This window comes from Palaemon carinicauda, chromosome 34 (assembly GCF_036898095.1).
Source record: "Palaemon carinicauda isolate YSFRI2023 chromosome 34, ASM3689809v2, whole genome shotgun sequence".
NCBI lineage: Eukaryota > Metazoa > Arthropoda > Malacostraca > Decapoda > Palaemonidae > Palaemon > Palaemon carinicauda.
The window spans coordinates 22766169-22773668 of NC_090758.1; the positions used below are offsets into that span (position 1 = coordinate 22766169).

Consider the following 7500-nt stretch of genomic DNA (forward strand, 5'->3'; position numbering starts at 1 on the left):
AAAAAAATTACTTTTTATAAACTGTTTTAACACAGATATACTTTTATCAACGGTTTTTTTTTCTTTTTATATTTTAATAAGAGTCGCAATTATTTTATGAAATCTCATAGAATAGAGCAAATCTTTACGAATTAAGTACATTACCCCTTCAAAATATTCAAAAAAACATTATGTCCTGATGGAAGAATTATTGTTAGGTGATTATAATTCAGAGAGAACGTTATTACCAGATAACACTATGGTTACTGGTATTGATTGTTTGATTTAAAGATTTCAGGCATCCTGACATCTAAGTACTGGTATTGAAAATAGCTAGAGAGAGAGAGAGAGAGAGAGAGAGAGAGAGAGAGAGAGAGAGAGAGAAAGCGTTATTACCATATACTAATATTGAAAAGTTATGATTGCTGTTATTGAAAATAGCTAGAGAGAGAGAGAGAGAGAGAGAGAGAGAGAGAGAGAGAGAGAGAGATCCTTTTGTAGGCTTAAGGGTCTCCCAGATGGATAGCACTTTATTTTTTAGCGGAAAATAGCACATTCTCAATGATTCGACATCGGATCAAGGAATCACAAAATCATTACTCATATTTTTCTGTTAATTAAAAGAAGCTTTACTAAAGCCTAAGAAAATACGTTAGTTACAAACCAGATACCTATGGAAAGAATAAGAATGGGAATAACACCAAGAGACTAAAAAAAAGCATCATGGATACGAGAAAAAACTAAAGTAGAGGATATTTTAACATCAAGTAACACAAAGAAATGGACTTTGGCAGAATGCATAAAAAGAATGACAAATAATAGTTGGACATTCAGAATAACACAATATCCCTGGAGATTGTAAAAGAAGCATGAGAAGGGAGAGAAGAAGAAGGATTAACTAGCTAGAAAAGTTTGCTGGAAGAACATATCTGAGGACTCTGTTCCGCAGTGGACTAGTAATGACAGATTTAGATAAATGTGCTCATTGGCTAAACAGAAAAGTATTCTTCTCAAGGATTCTGTAGCAAAAATTACTTTTAATGAATTTTTTGTGAGAAATTCTTTAAATATATCACCGGTTTATACATAACTATTTTTGGCATTTTTTTTTTTTTTAGATTGTTACAGCCTTTTCCTTTCTTAGGATACTTCCTAACTAGCCTTATTAGAAAATTCCGTTGAGCAATTATAGTTACATATTCTAATGAATAATAGAAATGTTAGAGATTAAGGACTAAAATTGATCAAAATATAAATATATAGTATCATATATAAAAGTCTTTATAGACAATATGAGAGTTGAAGGGAGAAAGCATAACCTAATGGGAGGCAATTGTTGAGCAAACGCCACTTTATAGAAACAAGGTGTGATTATGAATGCCAGTGTGGAGTCAAAGGAATAATTTTCAGAACTGCAATAAAATAAAAATATAGAAATAGTAAAAGGAATGCTACTGAAAAAGGAAGTCTCAACATGCTTTGAATTGATTTAATGAAGTGGAGAAACTATTTAATAATATTTGAAAGTACTAATTAGTGCACATGGAATAGAAATAAAAAGATTTAAAACAGAGGGACATCTAAGGACCTCTCCAGTCCTAACACCCCGTTCTTGTATCTAATATACCATTATACTACTTTTTTTACTGATATCAATGGTGACTCATCTTAGATTATACAAACCAATAATGCAGACAAGATATTACTTATATAATTACTGGAACTAACGTTTGAAACCTATCATCACATTGGTCTGAAAACCCTCTCTGCCTCGTTTGGGACTTCAAGTCGCTCGTTTTTTTCCAGTTTTCAACACGGATATAACAAACTCAACAGTATGGCAAATAACTGGAAAGCTGTTCAAAGAATAAGGGAGTTCTGAAATTTTCATTATTATTATTACTATTATTATTATTATTATTATTATTATTATTATTATTATTATATATATGTATATGCTGTATATATAAACACACACGCATATATATATATATATATATATATATATATATATATATATATATATATATATATATATATATATATATCTAACACAAAACAAAAAAGCATATATAATATGAGAGAGATGGCACATTTCAGGTTCTCAATGTCCATTTATGGATAGTGTGGCCAACACAAGATCCACAGCAGTAAATTAAGCAAATGAGAGAGAGAGAGAGAGAGAGAGAGAGAGAGAGAGAGAGAGAGAGAGAGAGAGAGGAGAGAGAGAGGAGAGAGAGAGAGAGATAGGTGTTTGTTCTAGGGACAAAAGTCATATATTCCAGGATATAGGTATTGGGCGACAAACCAGCCATATTAAAGAGAGAGGCTTCCGTTCCCCCCCAACGGATTTGTGTTTACCAACCGCTCTCTTCCAATAGGGGAGACATATTTACCTCAAGAAGTTTATGACCTTTTGGGTGCGTTCCTCGTACGTCTATAGTGTGCTAATACGATTAAACAAACATTACGACGAGATTACATTCCACTTTTTTTTGCTTCCCTCACTTCATTTCTAATTCATATTTTTGTTTGTCATAGATTATTGTTAAACATAAGGATATGACAATTTCCTGCTGTCTGATAAGGACATTAACTACTACGTAAGGTTGTAAAATTTGGTTATACAATATATTTTGTACATAAGCTTTCACTCTTTTTGTGTGAGAAAAGGCTATTTCATAATATACATAAGGTCATTAACTTACCAGCTTAATTGGTTACAAGAAGGTATCTCTAAGTCAAAATTCGTTGTAATTCCAATTATCATTATGATAAGCCGGTTTCCAACTGTTTGGTAAAGAATAAGAAATGCCTTCATTAAACTTACAATATTTCAATACACAGTGTATTTGTGTGAATCTTACAATTCTCTCTCTCTCTCTCTCTCTCTCTCTCTCTCTCTCTCTCCCCTCTCTCTCTCTCTCTCTCTCTCTCTCTCTCTCTCCTCTCCTCTCTCTCTCTCTCTCTCTCTCTATATATATATATATATATATATATATATATATATATATATATATTATATATATATATATATGTATATATATATATATATGTATATATATATAATATAGGTATATATATATACATATATATATATATATATATATATATATATATATATATATATATATTATATATATACATATATAAGTCAAAATTGGTTGTAAGTCCAATTCTCATTATGATAAGCCGGTTTCCAGCTGTTTGGTAAGGAATAAGAAATGTCTTCATTAAACTTACAATGGAGGGTAAGATTTCATTACACAGTGTATTTGTGTGAATCTTACAATTCTCTCTCTCTCTCTCTCTCTCTCTCTCTCTCTCTCTCTCTCTCTCTCTCTCTCTATCTCTCTCTCTCTGTATATATATATATATATATATATATATATATATATATATATATATATATATATATATATATATGTGACGGCCGAGAGAAGTTTGTGAAATCAAAGGCAGTGTGAAAGCAACTGAGTTAATTTATTATAAACCACTCTCCTTTATATAAAAAACCTCAAGGCAACAGGAAATTACATGTTCGAGAAACAGGCAATGTTACATGGGAGAAACGAAGACATGTTTATTCCGGTTCTTTTTAGTGGGAGGGAAGAGCGAAGATACAAGCATAATATTATACAAAATGAATTATGTACAATCGTGTGACACACGGTTGGTACATGGTTTCCCCCCTTAAAAATGACTAACTACATGTTAAATAGGGTGCCCTGATCTAGAGTGGCAAACTGTAAGCGGGTCATCTGGCAGAAGATAAGCAGGTTTTAGACGATCAATGGAGACCCAGTCTTCTTTGCCACAAATGTTTAGTAGGAATGCTTTCGGACTGCGGCGGACCACAAGAAAAGGGCCTGTGTAAGATGGCGTTAGTGGTGTGGCTTGCTAGTGTCGTTGCATAGGAAGACGTGCGTTGCATAGTGCAAGTCCGTTGGTATATGATTCTACGCTGGGGCCTTGTATGTCTGGCAGCATGGAGTAAATTTTCCCACGACGTGACGTATGCGCTGGAGATCATCGGAGGATGTTGTAGAAGGAAAGAATTCGGCAGGGACGACCAACGGGTCGCCATACACCATTTCAGCTGCCGAGACGTCGAGGGCGTCTTTAGGAGGGGTCCTTAGTCCCAGGAGGACCCAGGGAAGCTGAGTAAACCAGTTGGAATCCTTGCAGCGGGACATCAAAGCTGCTTTGAGGGTGCTATGAGAACGTTCAATCATTCCATTGGCAGCGGGGTTGTAGGCCGTTGTCTGATGTAGGGTGATGCCCACGAGATTCGCTAATAATGTCCACAATTGAGAGGTGAAAGTGGTTCCCCTGTCGGAAGTAATATGATCAGGGATACCAAATCTTGCAATCCATCCGGAGAGTAAAGCAGATGTACATGAGGTGGACGTTGCAGTTTCATGGGAATGGCTTCAGGCCAACGAGTGGAGCGGTCGATGACGGTAAACAGGTAACGATGTCCTCGTGATTTGGGTAGGGGGCCTACAACGTTGACGTGCATGTGTGCGAAGCGACGCTGAGGTTGAGGAAAGGTGCCCACTCCGGAATCCATGTGTCGATGTACTTTGGAAGCTTGGCAAGAAGTACAGGCGTGGACCCAATCCTTAGCATCCTTAAAAATGCCGTGCCAAATGAACTTTGCCTTCAGCAGCTGTGCAGTAGAACGGCACGAGGGATGTGAAAGACCGTGAATGAAATCAAACACCTGCCGTCGCATGGGAGCAGGAATCCAAGGGCGCGGTCTACCAGTACTGACGTCACAGAGGATGGTGGTGTTGGAGTCTTCGAGGGGGAAGTCTTCCCAATGGAGGGACGTGCAGGATGTCCTACATACTTGATAATCTGGATCCTGTCGTTGGGCTTCAGCCAGGGCGTTGTAATCCAGTCCCAGTTGAACAGCAGCTAACATGTTTCTTGACAGGGCATCGGCAACGGGATTCATTTTCCCAGGAACGTATTGAAGGGTGCAATTGTATTCAGCCACGGCGGAGAGATGTCGGCGTAGCCGGGCGGACCAGGCATCAGACTGTCGAGTAAAGGCGTGCACCAGAGGCATGTGGTCTGTGTGAATGACGAAGGGCGTACCTTCTAAGAAATGGCGAAAGTGACTGACAGCCAAGTGCACCGCCAGCAATTCACAATCGAAGGTAGAATAACCCGATTTTGCCTTGGAGAGTTTTCTGCTGGAGAAGGCCAATGGGCGGGGCGAGCCGTTGACCACCTGCTCGAGTACTGCAACAATAGCGACGTCGCTGGCATCGTTGGAGAGAAGGAGAGAAGTATGTGGGATAGGAAAAGTGAGAGCCGCAGCAGTTGATAGGGCCTTCTTTGCATTGCAGAAGGCTGCTTCTTGAAGGGGATCCCACTTCAGGTTCTTTGGCTTGCCCTTGAGGAAGGCTTAGAGGGGAGCAAGAGTGGCTGGTAGAAAACGGTGATAATAGTTGATCATGCCCAAGAATTCCTGCAGAGCTTTGACGGTCGAGGGCACGGGAAAGTTCTGAACGGCTGCTACCATCTCAGGGAGGTGCTTGACTCCTTCAGGAGTGATGCAGTGCCCTAAGAACGACACTTCATTGGCACCAAAGGTACTTTTATCGTATCGGACTACATGGCTGTTTTGTTGCAGGCAATCGAGTACGATGCGCAGGTGACGGAGGTGTTCCTCTTTTGAGGAGGAGAACACAAGTATGTCGTCCACATAACATACACAGAAAGGGAGGTCCCCTAAGATGCCATCCATGAGACGTTGAAACGTGGCCCCAGCATTACGAAGGCCAAAACAGGAGTAATTGAAGGTGTATGTACCAAACGGAGTGGTGATGGCAGTCCTGGGGATATCTTCTGGGTTCATAGGTACCTGATAATACCCCTTCAGGAGGTCGAGCGTATAGAAAACATTTGCTTTTTGGAAGTAGGAGGTCACGTCAGCAATGTTTGGGAGGGGGTAGTGATCCGGTTCAGTTTGCATGTTCAGGCGCCTGTAATTCCCGCATGGACGGAGGGAGCCGTCTTTCTTCTGAACGATATGTAAGGGTAACGACCATGGGCTGGAGGCCTTTTGGCAAAGGCCCATTTCCTCCATTTCGGCGAACGTCTGTTTGGTGGCTGCCAATCGTTCCGGTGCCAGATGTCTGAATTTTGCGAAGATTGAAGGTACCGTCATCTTGATATGTCAATAGATGCCATGCTTGGCAGGAACCGTGGGCGTTTGGTGAAGTTCTGGACGGAAAACTTCCGGGTACGACGTGAGGAGGTGGGCGTAGGCATCTGTGGGTGCGCTAATGTGGAGAGCGAGGTTAGAGGGGGCGGGTTGAAGAGGTGTCGACAAGTGCGAGTCTGCGTTGACAAATCGTCAGTGGGCGACATCGACCAGAAGGTGGAAATGAGAGAGGAAATCCGCACCGAGGATTGGCAATGTGACGTCAGCAACGAGAAACTTCCAATTGAATTTACCATTTCCGAACGATAATGTAAGGTTCTCATCACCGTAGTTGGGCATCCCAGATCCGTTGGCAGCTACCAAGCAGACGTCGGCAGATGTAGACAGACTACGTTGTGTCTTTAAGAGTTTCCTTGGCAAAAGAGAACAACAAGCACACGTGTCTACCAAAAATTGCACGCCCGTTCCTACATCATGTAAAAAGAAAAGATTATAAACACGGGAGGCCACCGCCACGAGCGATGACCTACTTACACGTTTTTTGGCCACAGACAATGCTCGGCACATTTCATTTCTTCGCAGTTGCCCCGAATCTGAAGTGGTAGTAGCAGAACTGCGGCGGATGGGAGGTAGTAAGTGGCTGTAGAAGTCGTTTTTTAGGGCACGAGCGATTGGTGGGTGGTGGGCGGCTTTGTCGCTGCTTCGGCACGTCACGGTGTAGGCGTGTATGTCCTACGGCATTCATGTCAGCTTCTGTTGACGTTGAATAGGCATCCTCTTCGTCAGGGGTCGAGGCGTTGATGGAGGTCTTGAAGTGGCTGTCCATAAGGGCGTCGGCTTTGGTCATCAAGTCCTTTATGGGTAAACTATCGACATCGGGTATGGCAGCGCATATAGGTCCGGGTAAACGGCATATCCAAAGGGCACGAAGTAGGTTCACCTCACGAAGAGAGTCGTCTGCGGCAGGTTGAAGGCGAGTGATACTGGTCATTTCCCTGACGGCAGGTGAAGCCCTTTGGTCCCCCAAAGGTTGTTGCGAGAGCTAAAAACGCTTTGCTACACGGGCGACTGGCGACGGCGAGTACTGCTGCAGAAGGTGTGTTTTGAGGGCGTCATACGCTATTGGGGTGTCTCCTTGTTCACAAAGCCAGACGGATAATTCCGGGAAGGTGTCCTCAAGTATCACCGCGAGAACATAATCTCCTTTGGCGGTTGAGCGAGTCACACCCTTGATGCGAAACTGGACTTCTGCGCGCTGGAACCAAGCAAACGCCTCTCCGCTCGCAAACGGTGAAAGTTTCAATGAGGCAGCCAAAGCGCCAACTTCTATAGAGTCCGTC

The 7500-nt window shown here is 41.6% G+C and overlaps 1 pseudogene; it reads left to right on the forward strand.

The window, feature by feature from the left end:
* The first annotated feature begins 3812 nt into the window (after positions 1 to 3812).
* Positions 3813 to 7500, forward strand: part of LOC137626761 (neuropeptide CCHamide-2 receptor-like) — an 11311-nt pseudogene continuing 7623 nt past the window's right edge.